The following is a 20,748-nucleotide window of genomic DNA, read 5'->3' as shown; positions in this document are numbered from 1 at the left end:
TCTCTAGTTTCATGAAATTTACATGGTAGTGGAGAAATGGGCCAAAAGCAACTGTCTATTTGTGTGGCCATAACCACACATCTGGACACAGTTGATTTCTGCTAGCCCCGGTACTGTCTCTGCAAAGGCGGTGTGAGTGCTGATGTAATACAAAAACGTATTGCTTCTAAAGGAAATGCAGGGTAAACCTCTGTGAGTCTCTAGAGACAACATTTCATCAGACAATCCGTGCAGGACCTTGCTTCAGGCCTGTTTCTGCTTAAAGGCGCCTTACTTAATATTCTGTGTTGATTCACAAGCACTGGACTTGTGGCAGAGAGTACTAGAGGCTCCAGGAAAGCTTATGTAGCACACACATTTTCTCCACAACGCGCATCAGAGCCTTTTGTGCTTAGGAACATCACACAGCCTCTGCACTACACCTAAGGATCACTTTAAGTGAGAAAACATTTCCAGTAGCAGAAACATGTGAAAATGTAGCACAAATAGACTGCCGTGAGGATAGTGGAAGCACAAGTGGATACAAGTGGAAGCACAAGTGGATACAAGCATAGTGGATACGAGGAAGCATACTGTGCCCTGGCTGAACTGTATGGAAAGTCTAGACATCAGGCACCCCGTATTTTCTTCACTGTCTATGGATGCCCAGGACTTCGGGGATTTACGGTGATGCTTCAGCAAGTCATCAAATTGACAAATATAGCATCCATGAGTAAAGAGGACCAGTTATAGAATGCCATGCAGGAAAGGCCATGACTACCAAAGCAGAGTAAGGTCACAGAGCTTAAGGGAAAGAGACACTTGTTGAGGTGGCTAGGGCGGACCTCTCTGAAAAGGTCATATCTAAACAGGTGTTATGTGAGCATCTGAGTGAAAAAAAAAAGCCGTCTGGGAGACAGCAAGTGTGACGGGACAGAGCTAAGTGGGCATGTCTGTGGTGCATTGAAGGAATACTGCAGACTGGCATGATTCAAATGTAACGGTCCACGATGCTCCGAAGAATGATACCCAGATGCAAACAGTATGTGAAAGCAAAGTGCGTTTAATTCTGTAGAAGCGCACCATGCTGGGATCCAAGCATGGAGATGCCCCCACGAGCTCGGAAGCCCAACTTAAGGCACTTTAGGGGAATTCTGGGAGGGGTAGGTGACTTCTGTCTTAGTCATGGGCTCTATCTCTAGGGACATTCCAGAACCATTTCTGGGGCATGAGGGGCTAGAAACTGTTGCTGGGGAAGTATGAAAACTTATGCTGATCCCTTGTCCTTGCCTCAGGTCAGGTATCGGGGCAGCTTCTGAGGCCCAGACTTACCCGGACTTGTCCAGTTCTTGGAAATGGAGATTTAGGCCTAGTCTCCTTAACTGCCAATTTGAAGCCTGTCATGGAGTCAGCCTAGCCTGCCTCATGAGCAGGAGACATACAAGGAAATAAATTAAGAGAAAATCAAGAGTGATTTTCCTCAGGGCCAAATTTCCTGAGATCTATGTGAGGAGAAGACGATATGATCTGGATAAAAATACAAAGATCGCTGATAGCCCTCTTGGAGCAGAAAATGTGGGAACTGTGGTGCTCACAGGGACAGAAGCAGCAATGCTTGCATGCATTCTGGAAGCGGGGATGCAACATGTCCTGGAAGGCCTGAGACAGGCTCAGGGATGGACAGTAAGCACTGTAGGAAACACAAGCAAGACCAAATAACAGACTAGCTGTGAGGTTTGAGGGAAACAGAGGAGCCACGGGACCTTAGGAGGGTTGGATCTCATTAACACAGTAGTCCAGGAAGAAAAGAGAACTGGCCACACTTGGGCTGTGTCTTATAAATTGAACCAGGGAGGTCTGTTGTGTTGAAGACAGAGTTGATAGAAACTGACAACCCAAGAAGGAATCGAATGTTTGAAGCTTACAGAAAGAAGCATTGTTGTTCTAATTCAGTTCTGAGATGGTAGGAGTCTGTGTGGGCATCAAGAGTTGCAGGTATTGGCTAAGCAGCTAGCCCAGTGCATAAAGCACATGTTGCACAAGCATGAAGACCTGAGTTACGCTTCCTAGAATCTAAAGATAGACAGATCCAGAGGCATGAGTTTGTCATCCCAGGGTTCCTATGAGATGCAAGGCAGAGACAGGAGAATCCGCAGAACCGATGGGGCCAGCCACCCTGGCGTGTATAGCAGCCATCAAAACCAAAACCCTGTTCCATACAATGTAAAGACAAGGAAGAACACTCTGAGTTTTCTGACACACCTTACACATACAAAGATTTAAAATAAATAAATAAAATAAAATAAAAACAAAGTTTCGTACAGTAATGTATTCTTCTGAATGCATGTATGTGCTACTTAGAAAGGAATTACAAAGAAATGTCAGGGCTCAACCAGTATTTATAAAGAACCTACCACATGTGCTCTGCCAGGTCCTGAGGAAGAAACACCAATGAGCTTCCCAAGGCGAGTCTGAACGCTTTTGTTTAGGAGTGGGGGCAAAGACACAGGGAGCTATTAAAGGAAGAAATGTTGACACAAATGCAAAAGCCCAAAAATGTCAAAAAGGATGCTGAAGGCTTTCAGATAAATAATTCTGGAGTGGAATTCAAAAACTTTTCACATCTTTGACAAGCCTCTGATTTCTAGACCTAGGGAGGATAGTTGTGCTCTATTTGGAAACACAAATGCTTTCAACTCGGGTAGTTCAGAGACTCGCAGAATCACGTTGGCGAGCAGGCAAAGAAGAAGAATCCTGAGTGGTCAACTCCCGCCAACACACTAAGTGCCAAATAAATGGCCCTTTGCCCAAAGAATGGCCAGTGTTGGGAGATCCAGGACCCACAGTTTCTCCTTCCACCTGCAGAGCTCTGCTCAGAGTACACCTGGTTGGGTGGTTTTTTGTTTTTGTTTTTGTTTTGTTTTGTTTTTGTTTTTGTGTTTCACAGTGAAACCAAGAAGCTATTCTGTTCAAGAGATGCCAGCAAAGCTAAAAGTTAAAAGCCATTCCACAAGGGAGTCGCCCCCACAAACAAAGCACACATTCCTCCCAAGTTTTGAGCACGAAAAGCGAATGGCCCTCCTGAGGAATGTCATGTTGAAGGCAAGGCACTCTTTCCCCAATGAGTTTCCTGCTACCTTTGTTTCTGGTCCCAGTTCTGACAGAGACAAAATTGAAAAATGAGCTTCCTTTCCCCCAGTACCTCCAGTGTGGCGGTTAGAGATGAACATTTGAGAAAGAATTTCTTCTAGAAATCCAAGAGGGAAATAAACAAAGAGAACATTTAATAAACTGCGCACTGGTGGCACACGCCTTTAATCTCAGCACTAGGGAGGCAGAGGCAGGCAGATCTCTGAGTTCGAGGCCAGCCTGGTCTACAGAGTGAGTTCCAGGACAGCCAGGGCTACACAGAGAAACCCTGTCTCAAAAAATAAAAACAAAAAAACAAAAACAAAAACCTATAAAAGTGTTGCACTCACACAACAAGGTTCCTTGACCTTGCAATAGCTAAGAGTGTTATGCTGTTCATCATGCTCACATTCCATCGCACATTAAGTCTGAAAACTGTACTCGCAAGAATCCCTACATAGATGCTGTTGCATAGGCACTCACACACATAGCTTCCTGTATGTCCCCAGACAGTGTCTGGAATGAAAACTCAAATCCAGTGGCTTTCTAGAAGAATAAATAGAGATTCAAGTTTTTAAACACCCCACACACAACAGCAAACAAAGCAGAAATCACAAAATATAGGTGAGCCAAAAGACTCAAGTCCCTCCATTTCTCTGCCCCATCTTCCATCCCCAACTTGAGTAATCTTTGTCCTTCATGGTTGGGAAGGCTCAGAAGATCAATTCTAAAGTCCCCTCTGACAGCTTTGGCTCAGCTACTTTTCCTACTGATGTTTTCCACTCAGAGAACAGCAAAGCCTACTTGGAATCCCAGCTTACTATTCCTATAGACACAAGAGCAAAACAGTGTGCGAAAGACTTTCTGTAAGAGCTGAGGGGGTCATCCAAGCACGGGTCTTAAATGATCCCTGCCCAGGAGTTACATTTTATTTGACTGCACTTAACATATGCAGTGTGCACACATGGAGAGGATGTGTCCTTCCTCTGTCTTGTCTCTTGTTGTTGTTGTTGTTGCTATTGTTGTCTGTCTGTTTCTCTTTGACTTGTAACATTATTGCACTGAGTATACTAAGCTGACAATGTTTTCATAACAGAGAAAAATTACCAGCATAAAAATAGTTGGCTGGGTCGGGGAGGCTGGGTCGGGGATGGAGGCTGCTCTGCGTCTGAGCCTTCCCTTCCCTAGCCAACTGGGCTCTATGCTTTGATAATTTCTTGCTATTTGCCTCCCTTCCATCTGACTCCCATCTAGACTTCATAATTTGGCCAGGAAACTTCGAGTTTGTTTTCTATTTCCTCCTTACTGCACTGCTCAGTAACCACAGAGATGCCTTTGACTATTTTCTAACACCTCTCCCCCATCCCCAGGCGAGGGACTCCCGTTTCTATTGGACCCAACATTTGGACGTGCTCACTCTCTGTGGCATGATTTATAGACAAGCAGTCTCAATTACAATTTCTCTTACTCCTTGCATTGACTAAACTGCTGAAAACACAGAATTGCCAAGATGGCACGGTACAGAGTGCCTGACTCAAACAGCTTTCTGCCCACAGCCCCAGGCAGAAAGAGCTGCATTGCCAAAAACAATGAGTCAATCCATCAGTGCCAAAAAGAGAAAGACAAGAGCTGCCATGCTAATTCAGAAAGTCGGCCCCCACCACAATGTTGCCCTCTCTAACCAACAGTTGCTCTCTCTCCTCTTCTTGCTGGAAGCTCAGAGGCAGTTGGTTCTATGGGCCAAACGATTTCAGGGATTGCAGCCAGCATACAGGAATTGGGAGATTAAAAACAAATCTGCATATGCACTTCTGCTTCCAATCCTTGTTTATGCACGGTAATAAAAAAATGAAACCAGTAACTAAAATGAAAATAAATAGACTTATTTATCTACTGGCCCTAAATTCACTCTCAGGGTGTGGAGTTCAGACCGGTGAACATTTCACCAGACAGGAGAGTTTGGGAAAGTCATTTACCCTGGGCATAGCTAAGGTCTCCTATCAGGAGTCTGCCCAGGAATGGGGAAGACATAGAGAACAGAAGTCATCTCATTGGTTGGTAGAAGAAGGATGTCTTAGTTAGGGTTTCTATTGCTGTGAAGAGACACCATGGCTACAGCAACACCTTATAAAGGAAAACTTTTTTTTTTTGAGTTCTTTGAGGTTTAATCCATTATTGTCATAGCAGGAAGTGTGGCAAGATGCAGACAGAAAGGGTGCAGAAGAGGGAGCTGAGAGTTCTACATCTTGATCCACACCAGAAGTAACTGTAAGCCACACTGAGCATAGCTTGAGCATATGAGACCTCAAAGCCTGCCCCACAGTGACACACTTCATCCAAGAAGGCCACACCTACTCCAACAAGGACACACCTTCTAATAGTATCACTCCCTATGGGCCAAGCATTCAAACTCATGAGTCTGTTGGGGCCACTCTTGCTGAAACCACCACAGGAACCTGCTAGAATCCAGGCTTCAATGGCTTGGAGAAAGTGGTTAAAGTGATTGTCTATCAAGTCCTGTGACCTGAATTTGATACCCAGTCCCACATAAAAATGCAAAGAACGTAGAACATGCATGTAATTCTGTAGCTGAGGAGGTAGTGACAGAGGGTTCCTAGGGCTCACTCCCCAGCCCACCAAGTGCCACCAGTGACCCCTAGATACCACAGAGATTGTATCTCTCTGGTCAATGCCTGAGGGAGGACACCAAAGTTGACCTATAAACTCCATGAACTCCATACAAGTACACACACGCATGGTGCCTGTAAACACACACACACACACAAAAACAAACACAAAAACAAACAAAAAACCCGACAACAACAAAAAAGGCTGCTCCTGAGTCTTACCTTACCAAGCATGTAGTGATTTTACAGTTCTTTCCTCTTTACCCTAGATTTAATGATCCTCATAGATCCTTGGAAGCATAGATCCAAAAGTTCCATCACAAGTTCCATATTTGAACCAGGTGTCCAGAGAGAGGTGTTGGCATTTCAGGCTTGCTTGGCTTCCAGTCAACTTAAACACACTCATACCACATCCTTTTCTGACCTCTCAGTATACCTCAGAATGACATGCTGCTAACATTTGCAAGAACTCATCATTGACAATAGAAATAGCATGTGTTTATACCATTTCAATTTTTAAAATTAAGGATAGCTTTGCAAAAGCTAATAGATTTCAACTTTAAGTTTACTATTTGCATTGATAAAACAGAGAGTTCACCATACCTTCTTATCAATCCTAATATTATTAAATCTTACATAAGTGTCATACATTAGTTATAATTGATCAATCAATGCTGAAAGGTATGAGTAGCTAAATCCAATGCTTTGCATAAGCTTCACTCCTTTCTTATGCAATATTCAGATTGAAACAAATGTGTAGTCACAAGTGCCTAGTGTTATATTATGATACAAAACAGTATTATTATTATAAACTTCTGTGTTCCATATATATCTTTTGTTCCCCACAAGCCTCTTGTGACCATTGATCTTCTTACCAAATCCAAAGTCATGAATTGCCCAAGATGTTCCAGAGTTAAAATCATGCAGTAGGCAGCCTTTTCACATTACCTTCACTGAGCAGTAAAAATCTAAGTTAATTCTAGGTGTTTTCTGAGAAAAAGTGCTCCTTTGCTTGGATTCTAGTGCCAGAAGCTTGTAACCCATGAGACTAACTAGTAGCTTACAAGACATCTCCCTGACATTCCTCTTTCTTAAATGTAATCTCCGAAACAGAATGTGGACCATGTGAAAACCCAGGCAAGTCTATAAGCTTCATGATACAGGGTAAAGCCACAAAGATGGATTTAATTTCATCCAATGCGTGTTTATAGATAGGTCAAGCGAGTGAACCAAAGCACCTACCCTACAGACCATTATCGTAATTATGAGTTATCAGAGTCAGTCATTATTGAAATTAGAATGTGTCACAGTTCAAGTAGGGAGAGAAGAGAAAATGTTTCAATTCTAAAGCAGCCCAGAAAAAAGAACTGATCAATTGGTGAGTTAATTCACCCCAGCTCTGCTGTGTTCTCTCTGTTACTGGCCTCCTCACCATGCCTTCCTTCTCTCTTTCCCTTTCATCACAGGATGAAGCACCAAGAAGTCCCTTGTAAAATTCTAGTTTCTTCCATCTTGCACTTCAATGCCACTAGAATTATAAGCCAATGAATTGCTGTTCATTGTAAATTATCTAGTCTCTGGGTCAACAAACTGGCTTGGCAGGTAAAGTCCTATGCTCTGAAGCCTGACTAGCATAGTTCAAACCTAGGAACCAATGGTGGAAGAAGAGAGTTAAATCCCATGAATTACCTTCTGACCATGCATGTACAATCAGACAAATAAATGCAATGTAATTTTTATATAAATAAATTATCCAGGCCTAGACATGATTACAAAAATATAAAACTGACTTTAGATCCAAGTTTTGGGGTGACTAAAGGAAGCTTAGTGGAAGAGTGACAGCCCGTCATGGAAGGACAAAAGTATGACATTGGAACAAGAAGAGAAGAGAAGGAAAGAGGAAGAGCAGCAAATGTTGACCAGAAAGAGTACAACACCAACACGTCAAGAACATGGACAGAAGAATGAGGCACAGTCTATCTGAGAACATCACATACTAACTTACTGTCCTAGCCAGAGAACAACATTGTGTTCTGAATTGGAATGGCATGCCACATCACAAGGCAGAACACCGCTTAAGATGTAAAGCAAAGGTCCTAGTCTTCTCCTGTTTTGTCACACGTGACATGTGTGAGACTAGAAATGACTTCTGAAGAAGGGCCTGACCATCAGCACTGCAGGACACTGCAGGATGGTTCATAAGGAGGGGGCAGGGAGGCTCATTGAGAAGGGAGCAGGGAGGGTCATGGAGGAGGGGGCAGGGAGGGTCATGGAGGAGGGGGCAGGGAGGGTCATTGAGGAGGGGGCAGGGAGAGTCATTGAGAAATTGGGAAGAAGTTACAAGTGCCAAGTAAAGGCAAAACCAGAAGACCAGCACTGGGATAGAAGAAAAGTAAAGCAGTAATATGGTGGCAAGATAGACTGTCCTTATCACAGGCAATGAGAAAGAGCAAAAACCCAAGATGGAAATGGGAAGAATGATCAGATGACTGATAGACCCAGGGAAGAGAAGGAGGACAAAACAAGACAACAAAGCAAACAAACATAAAACAACTTAGAGTTTGGCAAACAGCCTGGAGTACTGCTTTGATATTTCCTCTAAGCTCCCAACAAACCTAAGTTGGAGAAGTAGAGGATGATTTCAATGTTTGTAATTATGTATTACAGGAGAATATAAAGAGGCAGCTATGGCATCATCCAGAGTCTCCTAAGGAAATCAATCAAGTTCTAGCTTGCTGAGTCCGTATTGAGTCATTTTTTTCATTATTGTTTCCACAGTTAAAAGAAACAATGTGTATATATATACATGTGTATAGAACCTTACGTGTCATAAAATTTAGTGGGAGAAAGTGCTGAATTCATGTTTATACACACAAAAGCATAAAATGTTCATTATTTCTGGGCCTATGCCCATTTTTTTTTCTGTTTTGTGAAACCCCTATTGCTCTGGGGACCCTACATCTGGTTTCACCATTTGAGTTCAATTCTCCTCTCCCTGGGATTGGGTCAATGTGTGATCCAGGCCTACCTTAAGTTCAGAGATCTTACTGGCTAGCTGAAAATGGACATATGACATCATGGCATGAGAAATAATCAGCGTCAAGTCTAATACATAGTGTAAAAGGAAAGGGCCTTTCTTCCACTGGGATGACTGAAACAGCTAGACAAAGGCCTGGACTTCAGGACATACAACTTGCTTATGATTAAAGGGAAAAAAATCTAGAAAGAATGAGAGAGAGAGAGTGGGGGGAAGAAGAGGAGGAGGAAGAGAGGAAGAGGAGGAGAAGAAGGAGGAGGAGGAGGAGGAAGAGAAGGAAGAAAAGGAGGAGGAGGGAGAGGAGAAAGAGGAAGAAGAAGAGGAGGAGGAAGAGGAGAAGAAGGAGAAGGAGGAGGAGGAAGAGAAGGAAGAAGAGGAGGAGGAGGAGGAGGAGGAAGAGAAGGAAGAAGAGGATGAGGAGGAAGAGGAGGAGGAGGAGGAAGAGGAGGATGAGAAGGAGAAGGAGGAAGAGGAGGATAAGAAGAAGGAGGAGGATGAGGAAGAGGAGGAGGCAATAGAGGAGGAGGTGGAAGAGGAGGAGGAGGAAGAGGAGCAGGAGGAGGAAGAGGAGCAGGAGGAGGAAGAGGAGCAGGAGGAGGAAGAGGAGGAGAAGGAGAAAGATACTGCAAAACTTAAAGATGGTCCAGGTGAAAGAGTCTCAGCTCTTAATCCCAATTAAGTCTATTAAGTAATCTTTTCTTGATTATGATATCTACCTTAGACTATAAATCTGTAAATTAATCCTTAGTTTCTGCCAATCTGGCCAGAGTTTTCTATCACTCCAACACATGAATTGCTTACATAGCATATCAGGTAAAGATTCACAACACATTAACTAAGTCAAAGAGAACAATGCACTGGACAGGCTACACCAGCCAGTGAATAGATCACGGAGGGGACTTTGTCTTGGAAGCTGGTCTACTATGCTTATTTTGCTCCTGCTAATGAATGTGGCAGGGTGGGGAGGCAGTGTTGGGGATGTGGAAATGAATTAGAGAAGGTACTTGTTATCAAAGACTCCATCATTTCAAGCAGGAATCGCATGCATGCCTAGACTAACCAAACAAATAAACAAATGAGAGTGACAAAGTTCGAGAAGATGAAGGAGGAATCCTAGCAGAAAAGGATCCAACTTCATGAAGCAAATGCAACACAGGATAAATGGTGGCAGTTTAAAATGCAACATTTATTGAGCATCATTCTATGAACTAGAGTATTTCACATTTACTATGACTATACTTTGTTTCTAGTAATAATGATGATAATAATAATTCTAACCACAGAGTCCATAACAGTGTCTCCCATTCTCCTAGACTGCACTGTATAATCTAAAAGTCTATGCTTTAAACATATGTTTATGTTCATAGAAAAGCTTGCACACTGGCTGATCTGCCCCAGGCTCTGCTGTTAACTATACCTCATTCATGTGCCTGGATCTGAAAGGAAATCAATTTTGCTTCTCATTTTAATTAGTTCTTTGAGAATTTCATACAATGCATTTGATTATTGTCACCACTCCACAACTACTCCTAGATGAATGACCCTTTCCATAACCACTATCAATTATAATTTGTACTGTCCATACTTGGATGTATGGCCTTCCACTGGAGCCTGATTGGCCTTAGGGCCAAAACCTTAAAAAGTAGTAACTCTCCTTCCTGGAATCTACCAATTGCCAAAGTCCCTTAGTAAGGGGTGGGATACCGTGCTGATCTCCTGTCACCATGTAGGGACTTGGTTTGGCCTGAGTCTGTGCAGGGTTGGTCCATACTGTCTCGACTGCCGTGAGTTCACATGTGCACATACCCTATTGTGTCCAGAAAAGTGTTTCCTTGTAGTCACCCACCACCTCTGGATACCACTATCACAATGACACTTGACCCTTGGGGTGAGGAAGGTTTGCTATTGATGCCCCATTTAGGGCTGAACATTCTACAGACTCATTCCTTGCACCTTGAGTAGTTGTGGGTCTCAGTGCTGATCACCATCTACTGAAAAATATGAAATTCGGATAATTTTTATTTCATGACACCAGCTGAAAGTGGGGAAATAGCTTCCTATCCTTCAGTTACCACTTGAACGCATTTGAACTGGTTCATCAGAACCAAACCCTTTCAGGCAAGATGTTTCAACCAAGGCCATTGGAACATATTGGACCCCACACAGACTCATGGATGGTTGCTGTGTAGCCATTGCATATGGAGACTGGCAGAAACAGATGGCTCCATCCAAGGAATGGGGCAAAACACCTTAACTAGGACAAAACATAGTCCTGACAATTACCCAAAGTGGCAGCAGAAAATATTACGACCATGGGAGGACAAGGGGAAGCTAGGCTTTAAATGAGACAGAGTGGCGTTTCTCACGCTGCATGTAAGGCATGGATAAGAATACCACTTCTCCCGTGAGGACCGTGTCCTTCTGACTCCAAAAGTCAAATCAGTCAAGCATGTATCCCACAGGCAGTTATCTCGACTAACATACAGCACGTGTTGTTTTAGGAAACCACTTTCAACAACTTTTTTTCCTATAGCTCAAAATACTATGGATTTTGAGAAGTTTAAGCAGGCTGACTATACCTTCCCCAGGGATACCATAAACATAAAGAGAAAGCAAACTTTTCCAGGGGTGATAAGAGTGTGGGGTGGCAGACTGAAGTACTGCTGTCTGTGGTCAGGGTCCACTTTCCAGCCCACATGACAGGCCCCTCAGTAGCCTTCATTTTTTATAAGAATTACTCATGTAAAAGAAAACACCAAACAGCCATCAATGTTTAAAAAGCAGTTGTGATTACAGAAGTAACAACTGGATTTTGTCCAACCATTAGTGACTACAATGGGGCCCTTTAAGCTCTATAATTACCTTAGTATTCTAGCTCAACAATTTGAAAAATGCTGAAAATATTTTCTGTTGATAAAACATGTATACAAAAGGCATTATATTCGGTGTATAAAATAACCAAGTTACAAAGAACACACTATAAAAACCCAACAGGAAATAAACATCACTGTTATCCTGATCAAGAGCTTATGGCAGGTGAGATCAGTTTCCAGGTAGAAGGTATTACTGTTGCTTTGCTAAATAGACAAGCTGTCAAATTGCCTTGTAAATATTTATGCTTAAATCTGCAGCACTAGGCTGCTCTCAGCTTTGGTCAAAGGAGCTTTTTTTGTGTAGTGAGCAGCCATCAATAAAGAGATGCATGCCTGGTCAAACTGGAAAAGTAAGAGACTGATTGTTCGGCCCTACCTAAATTTAGATAGGCCCTACCCTATCTAAATTAATACCCCACCACCACTGTCAAGGCCCAGGGAACACCATAGAAGAACAAATGTAGGAACGGGAAGGTGGGGAGGGGTGCTCTGAAATACTGTCTTTGACATGGCACAGCTACCACACTGATAAAATCATATCACCTGCACAAGACCAACCCAAAAACTATGGCATCCACCCAGTAGATGCTCTCCAGTTCCTACTGCTCTCCAGGGAGCTATTGGCCGTGGGTGTTTGCCGAAGAGGGAAGAATCATTCTCTTTTTGAGGATGTGGACACATAAGTTTCTCATGCTTCAGTGAATAGCCTCACATCCATGAAATTAAAAGAAAAATAAATTAAGAAAGCGGTCTCATTATCCCAGTAAAATAATTACCAAGCATGGATGAACTATTATCTACACCTTAACTTCCTATCCTATGGGCTAGACCTTCTCATATCAGAGAGTCTTCTAAAAGAGTTCAAATCCATTAGATCAAAATGGCTGCCTGAAGATCTTCTAATACACCATAAAACAAATTCTAGTCCCATCCTCATACTAACTGACATTTACTCATCTATTTCTCATGCCCCAATCATCTTGTGGTATTATGCCAATTGATAATTAGCATAAGGACTGCCAATAAGAACAATAAGATAATGAAGAGAGGTAATGCCCAAATTCCCAGAAAGTCCTCTGCATATAAATATGTGATAGATATAAATATCCTTCCCTTTTATCATCTTATTACCTCATTTCTTTACCCCCACCCCTACCCATAGAAGGTTCAGAAGTTGACTTTTGAGCCTAGATTTCTAACTCTACATTTACTAGCTGTTGAGTGAAGTTAAGCTGTGGACATTCAGCCTAGGTGTTCTCACTGAATAAAACGTAGCTCCTTCTTTGGGGTCTCTTTCTTAAGAGAGGGGTACACATGGTGAGTAACAATTTTGTTGTTAAGTAAACCCTTACTTTTCCCATTTATCCATTTCTGATTCCTTTTGAACCCAAAAGCAAAAGTTTTGCTTATTTGTTGGTTTGTTTGTTTGTTGTTTGTTTATTGCTATTTCTGGATCCTTGCTTTAACAAACATCTCAACCGCATATGCTTACATCTCCAAACAATCTCCAAAAATATTTTCTGATACTGCCTGTTTCTCTGATTCATTAAATGTTTCTCTAATTTATTAAAATGGTGTTGTGTTCTATAGACCTATTTTAATACAATTTTCCCCACAAAGGACTAGTTTTTCCAAGCTCTACATTTTCAGCGTGGTTTTAGTTCATTAATTTTCATGGCTGAACAGTATCCTGTTATGTCAATACAACAGAACTCATCCATTCTCTATCAGTGGACATTTGGATTATCTCCAGGTTTAGCTCTAACAAATAATTATGTGTGAGCATCCACATATATGGTTTCTGGCAAGTGTATTCCCAGGGTCTATATCCAAGACTCTTATTTGGCATCAAAGACACTGTCAGCTTATTTCTAAAGGGATTATCCTGCTTCCCAGGCGTTAGAGGGCTCCCAGGGAACTCTAACCATACCCATACTATAATGTCCTCAACTCTGCTAGTCAGGCAGGGAATAAAAGGAATCCTATTATTGTCTTCATTTGCATTGCATTGATTTCTAGTTAGATTGAGCATTTCTTCAACTCTTTTTTTTTTTTTTTTAGTTTATTTGAGCTGTAGTATTAAAGATCGCAAGCCACATATTTTATATAGGCAGTATAAACAATACAGGTTTATTTGTCCTAGATCTAGAGACTAAACCATTCAAGACTGAAGTGTTGACAGATTTGCTACCCAATATGCATCTTTCTTATTCACAGAAAGAACCTTCAATCTGTATATTTTTATGTAGGAAGGGGTGACCTTTGGCTTTCTCAGCTTCTTACAAGAATGTGAAACTCATTCATGAGAGCCCCATCTTTGTGAAGTAATTGCCTTCCCCAACCCTAACGTCACCTCATTGGGCATTAGGTTCCAGACAGGAATTTTGTAAAACATAAGGAAACAGACCACAGGTTTCCCATTGGCATTCTGCTGAAACTCTGCATGTTTATTCATTCTCACTATCTTCTGTCTGTACAATTCTTCCTGTTTTACATACATCCTTTTCTTTCCGTAGGGATGAGCATCACAAGGATTCTCTATACATGGGTGCCTTATCCTTTCACATATCACATTGTTACTTTAAATGAGCAACTAGTCCTAATTATTATAAGTATTACTATAGATATATTCACTCATGATTAGTATTTTTTGCTTCTTAATGGAGAAACTCTTTGCTGTTGCAAGACATGAAAAGTAGCTTCCAAAATTGACTTCTTAAAGGTTAATGCCTGTTTGCAAAGCCAAGTCTGAAAGGTACCAGAATTTTGTTTTTGTAAATGTCTAAATAGCTCACATGCACTTTTGTTTCTTCAGTTTTTATAACTAATTGTCCCAGCACAAGTGATACCCACAGTCAGGTTGTGCTAACATGATTCTATCAAGTTCTTATGCACATTATAATGAGTTTGTTCTAGACTCTATTCTGAATCATTGCCAATTTACTCTGTCTCTGTTTATGGCATTCATCTGTTTATAAATAAACAAACTGAATGAAACACAGAACAGAACTAATCTTTTAATGTAAGTAATATAGCCTAGGCCCCAAATTCTATTCTCCTTGGGGAAAACTTGTCTTTGCAAGAATTAGAAAATCACCTGACTAAAACAGAATACAAATACAGCCAGCCATTGGACTGAGCCTGCAGACCCCAAAGGAAGAATTAGAGGAGGGGCTGAAGGAGCCAAAAGGAATTGCAACCCCATAGGAAGAACAACAGTATCAGTTAACCAAACCCCTCAGAGCTCCCACAGACTAAACAACCAACCAAAGAGTATACATGGGCTGGTCCTTGGGTTACATATGTAGCAGAGGACTGCTTCATCAGGCATCAGTTAAGAGGGGAGGCACTTGGTCCTGTAGAGACTTGATGCTCCAGAGAAGGGGGATGCTAGAGGGGTGAGGTGAGAGTGGGTGGGTGGGTATAGGACCACCCTCTTAGAGGCAAAAGGGAGGGAAATGGGGTGGAGGTACATACAGTGGAGACTGGGAAGGGGGATAACATTTGAAATGTAAACAAATAAAATGATTAATAAATATACAAATTTAAAAGACTGTGAGAAATAGAAAAAGAGAAGAACATCAGCTTGCTAAGTCTCCAGTTGTTGTTCTAAAAGAATTGAACTGGGAACAGTATCCTGAAGATAATTGATGTTTCTATGCTATTGAGGATCCCAATAAATACCTATGGTGGATTTCTCCATTCAGTTTGATATTCCTAAATGCCGTTAATAAAAATTTAAGCTTGTATCCATATGAATAATGTTTGTTTCATCTGTTCATGTTAGCTATTGGAATAAGATGCATCACATGAATTATATTTTAATTCTGTTTTCTGACTCATTATTGCTGGGAAATAAAAATCCATTTGATTTTGCCTTAAAGGTACTTAAAATCAAGCAACCCATTGCCAAGTTGGCTAAAGGTTCCCTTGCTTATTCATTTGTTTGTTTTTCTTGTTTTTGTTTTGTAAACCATCAATGGGTGCTGAATCTTATTTTCTATTTTTTATGAGCCTGTAGGATCTTTCTGTGGTATTTCTCCTTCAATCTTTACTGTAGCAAATTCAATTTTCTGATGATTCTAACATCAAGATGTCTCATGTGAATTCAGGAAATAAATCAGTTTCCACTATAATGCATTCCCCTTTGGATGCACCACTGGACTTAGTTTCTCTTATTTGGGCCACATCATGAAGTAGGTGTTTTACCATCTCTGTTAACATAGTCTTTTAGTTCTCACACGGCAGAACTTGATCTTAGGCAGTTAACTCTAAAACTCAATGATACAGTCATTAGATATGCTCTTCTGCCTGGATGCTCAAAAGTTAACAATGCTTGATAATGCCTGGATTGAGAGCATTTGATAGTATTTAATAGATATTTTACCCATGGCTTGATAAGATCAATTTAATTCTGTTTGGCTGGTGGACTTTGGAGATCAGACTTGTAGATGTATTTATGCTTAGGGAAGAAGGGAGGGGCAGGATTTCCAGCACTAAATGCTGGGGGATGAAAGGGAGGAGCATGAGTGAAAACTCAAATGGAGAATGACTACAGGGTTACAGTTTAGCAGAAAGGAAATCTGTAATATCTTTTCTACAGAAACTTACAGCAATTACAAATCCAATTTGATTGTCCAAGATCATTTCCACATCCCTTTACTCTTCTTTGCCAGAGCCCTTGTTGTCAACTCTTCTATACTAAATTTCAGGACAAGAGAATATACAACAGGAAAAAAGTGGGAAGTCCCCAGCAAACAAATATGTGGTTATTTAAATAAGAATGGGCCTCATAGGTTGGGTCCATATTTGTATACTTGGTCCTGAGTTGCTAGAACAGTTTAGGAAGGATTAGGAGGTGTGGCTTTTTGGAGATAGTGTGCCACTGAGACTGGGTTCTGAGGCTTCAAAAGACTCACATTACTCCTAGTGTAGTCTTTCTGTTTCCTTCTTGCTGAGTAAGATGTTAGCTTTCAGCTGCTGGTGTTACCTTATCGTTCATTGCTCTGCAACCCTGGACTCTAATCCTTTGAAATCCTAAGCTCCAAAGTAAATACTTTCTTTTATAAGTTGTCTTGGTCATAGTGTCTTATCCCAGCAATAGGAAAATAATTAAGATGCCATCCAGTGTCAAAGGATTCATTTATAGTTCCTCCTCAGCCTGATTTTCTTGTACTTTGAACATGAATGTTTCTGTGACCTATTTCGGTTTCTCTGCATCCTTCCCTAAGAGCAGTCAACAGATTCTAACACCATAGAGAACTCAAATGAACCAAGGAAATATCTAGCCCTAGGAACTCATTGCTTTGGACAGCTCAGAAACAGAGGCTATGAGGCTCATTCCTTTTGTACCATGGAAGTGTGAGCATTCGACAGACAATGTCCCTGATATTAGTTAATTCCATTCTGAAAACTCAGTGAACTCCCTGAGGTCTTACTTCAGAATCTTTTTGCCTCTCTTGGGTTTCATTGCCTTGAGATGAGACCCTCCCTAAATATCTCATCTAACAATCATGGCATTTCCTATTTACTTGTTGGTTTGTTTTTTGAGACATGTTTTCTCTCTGTAGCTTTGGCTGTCCTAGAACTTGCTCTGTAGACAAGATGGTCATAAACTCATGTAGATCCACTGCCTCTGCTTCCCAAGTGCTGGAATTAAAGGTGTGCACCACTCCTGCCTGGCCTCTATTTAATTTTCTTGATTTATTCTCCTTTCATCATAGACAACAATTCATTATATTAGACCAACTATAATAATATTTGCCAATTGTTGTGGTACACACACACACACACACACACACACACACACACACAATTCTTTCTTTCATTACCCTGGCATAGCAAGCCTCTCTGTTGGCGCAATTTTGTCTTAATTTCATGATGTACACAGGTGCATATAACAATGCCTTCCTGAGACATGGTCAGTTTTCAATATACAGTGATTGGAATCAGAAGAAAGGGGACTAGGGAGATGGCTGAGCAGATCAAATGCTTCCTACACAAGGCTGAGGAGCTGAGGCTGAGGCTGCGGCAACCATGTGAAATGCAGACAGGATAGCATGTGACTGACTATGATCACAGCACTAGTAATAGGGGACAGAGACAAGCTAGATGGAATGGTGAGCTTCACATTTAATGAATGACCAGGTGTCATAAAATAGGATGGAAAACAGTATAGAAAACTACACAATGTTAACATTTGTTTTCCACACTGATATACACACAACACAGATAAAAGAAAGGGGAAGAGAAGATGGGAGGAAAAGAAGGAGAAAGAGGGAAGGAGGGAGGGAAAGAGGGAGGAAGAGAAGGAAAGAGTGAGGGAGAGTAGTAAGATAGCCTGAGTCTCTTACTGAGAAACACTGATCACCTCTCTTGTCACTAGCATGGATGCTGTACCCCTAAAAATTAGGCAGCAAGTTATTGCAGTTCAATTATTCATATGTTTCTCTGGTCCCAAACCAACATTAGGAGTTACATCATATAGGTAAGAAATGTGTTCACCTAAGATACCCCAGCCTGTTCAGCTATGAAAACAATCATAGTGCTGATGTGCAAAGAATCATAGAGAAGCTTGGATATCACTGTGTTTAGTGAAAGAAGCCAGACATGCAAAATAAGCAAATAGCACCTAATCCCATAAACACAAGATACAGACTACTCCATAGTAATAAAAATAATGCCACTTTTAATCTGTGCTGAGTTAATAGAGGGATGGATAGAAAGGAGACCTGAAATATTTGGCAAAAGTGGTGGAAATGATCTATATCTTGGTGCTGATTTTACAAGTGCATGAGGTGGTCAGGATTTGCTGAGCTGTCCATTTTAAATGAATATGGTTTGTTATGCAGAAATGACTTTTTAATAATGGTATAAAACATCCCTTAAATGGGCATTATGGAAGGTTCTATAGTCTGTTTCCCTCCCCAGAGAACATCTGTGTCAGGCTTTGCAAACAGTTACTGGGTTGGGTGCTGATAAAGCATGTTAACCCATGAGTATGGACATTCTGCCTTCTTCTCCCAGCCATGCCTTCTCCCCATGACTAAGCACTCTGACAGCACCTCAAGCACTAGCTGTATCATGAGCCTCACTCTGCGGTCTCATTAGATGTTCTTCTCATCATTGACCACCATGAGGTTTAGCAAGCGCTCCCCGTGAACTGGGGTGGTCAAAACCTCCAGCCTCTCCCGGGAGAGTCTTAGCCCTATAGCAGCTTGCCCTTTCCTTCTACGAGAAGTGTTTACATATTAGGAAAGTCCCACAGAAATAAAAAGAGAGTAGAGAGAGAGGAAGAAGCTCTACTTCCAATGGAAAGATTTTTCATTTAAATGCACTTTATTGTGTGATGTATTCTTTTAATTAAAGTGTGTGTCTGGGTGCATTGGTTGCTATTACGGTGCAATTCCTCATGTTTATTGAATGCAAGAGTAGCTGGGGCGATGCAGTGGAAACTCACATAATAGCCAGAGTGCAGCTTAAAGCTGCAGCTTTCTGACCTCTTGAGCTTCTAAGGGGTAATCTTCTGGGTCATTTTGGTCAACGGCCAAGTATCATCAAAGGTCTTCTGTCGTATTGGATAAGTCTAGTCTGGAAAAAGAGTCTAATTTTCTAACTGGGTTGCACTAGCCCATGTTGATGTCTAGCCCATGATTCATCCTTCACATCCAGCTGATGTATAGAAGGAGAGGGAGGGAAAGCCAGACACTAGAAAGGATTCGGGGTTTCCAAAGGCTGGGCAGAGGGAAGCCCGTGACATTAGTGTTCTTTCACAGTTGACAAAGCGCTCTGTGTTTCTTCATGGGCTCCTCTTAAGGGGCTTGCAATGTAGTGTTAGCTCCAACACAGATTTGGAAACTAGGGCTCAGGGTGTGAGGCTGCCATGGTGACAGAAAATAGCAGAAATGCACAAGATGACAGCTCTAAGGCCACAGCCTGTGCTATTTCCAACACAGCAGACGTAGAGGGTCAGGTATCTTCTCTGATTGTGCCACAAAATATGACTTATTTGGGACAGTTACTGGAACTACTTTGGGTTTTGTCTCAACAGTCAAAACAAAAAGTGATATTTCAATATCTCTTCAATGTTAAATGCTAACCACTTCTAGTTGGTTCTCCCTTTTCTCCATAAAGTAAGATGGAGAAGAAATACTCTTCTTGACCGTGGGGGAGTCAGTCAATCTCACTTCTAGCCAGAGCCTTGATTTGCGACAAAGAAATATTAGCTTTCTTCTGATTATAACCCCTAATTTCCCCCCAAAAAAATACTGAAATAAAAAATTTATGAAAAGAAATGTCAAGCAGAGAATATGGTCAATCACTAATCAATAAATGAATAAACCATTTCATTTTCCCCATAATCTCTGCCAGGCAATATCAACATAGAGGCAGCAGTTTGCATGCAATGGTCCATCTAACTACGGTGTCTAATAAGGAAAAAAGACCCATCCTTCTGCTCTCCTCAAACATATCTCCCCACATTTCTGGGTTCTCTTTTCATTCCAACTGAGTTATAATCTTCTTAAGGGCAGGAGCCCCAAGGAAAGCTCTGCTTAGGTCTGTCTTTGCTGTTATTCTATATACTTCAATGCCGGAGCACTGAAAATATGTCCACTGCTAATAACATTAGAAGTGTACTTTCCTGATTCTTGAATTCTTTTCCTCTCAAACTTTTAGTTTTCCCCTTGGCTCTGATACTTAGTAATGTCTGATGATGCCTAAAGGAATTGATTTCTCTGTGCCACACTGATAGTTGTTTACTTTGAAAAAAAAAACAAAATTCACTGTAGTGATATCAAAAGAAATGGTACATATGAAAGTCCACATTATAATGTCTGGCACACAGTAATTGCTCAGTAAACATGTACTAATGCTGAGACGCTGAACAATGTGTGTGTGTGTGTGTGTGTGTGTACATAGCTTCCCCTAAAAGAGAAGCAGAAAATATGTAGTCCAAACCACTCAGTACTATTTCTCATAAAACATCTTTCCTATTCTTTGGGCAGCAGTCAGCACGTAGGAAGCGTCAATAGCATGCCTATGATATACCTGCAAGAGGACATATTCTAATGCTAGCCTCGGCACTGAGTGAAGAAAAATGCAT

General features: G+C 41.3%; 1 protein-coding gene across 1 annotated transcript in view; it reads right to left on the bottom strand.

Annotated features, from left to right (window-relative positions):
• The window catches only part of Sorcs3 (sortilin related VPS10 domain containing receptor 3), a 609,790-nt gene that overhangs the window by 218,091 nt on the left and 370,951 nt on the right, over positions 1–20,748 (bottom strand). The gene's annotated exons all lie outside the window — the stretch shown is intronic.

This window comes from Mastomys coucha, unplaced genomic scaffold, assembly GCF_008632895.1.
Source record: "Mastomys coucha isolate ucsf_1 unplaced genomic scaffold, UCSF_Mcou_1 pScaffold21, whole genome shotgun sequence".
In the NCBI taxonomy this organism is placed as follows: Eukaryota; Metazoa; Chordata; class Mammalia; order Rodentia; family Muridae; genus Mastomys; species Mastomys coucha.
The sequence above is the reverse complement of the archived record's forward strand: the minus strand, read 5'-3'. Positions and strand labels throughout refer to the sequence as shown.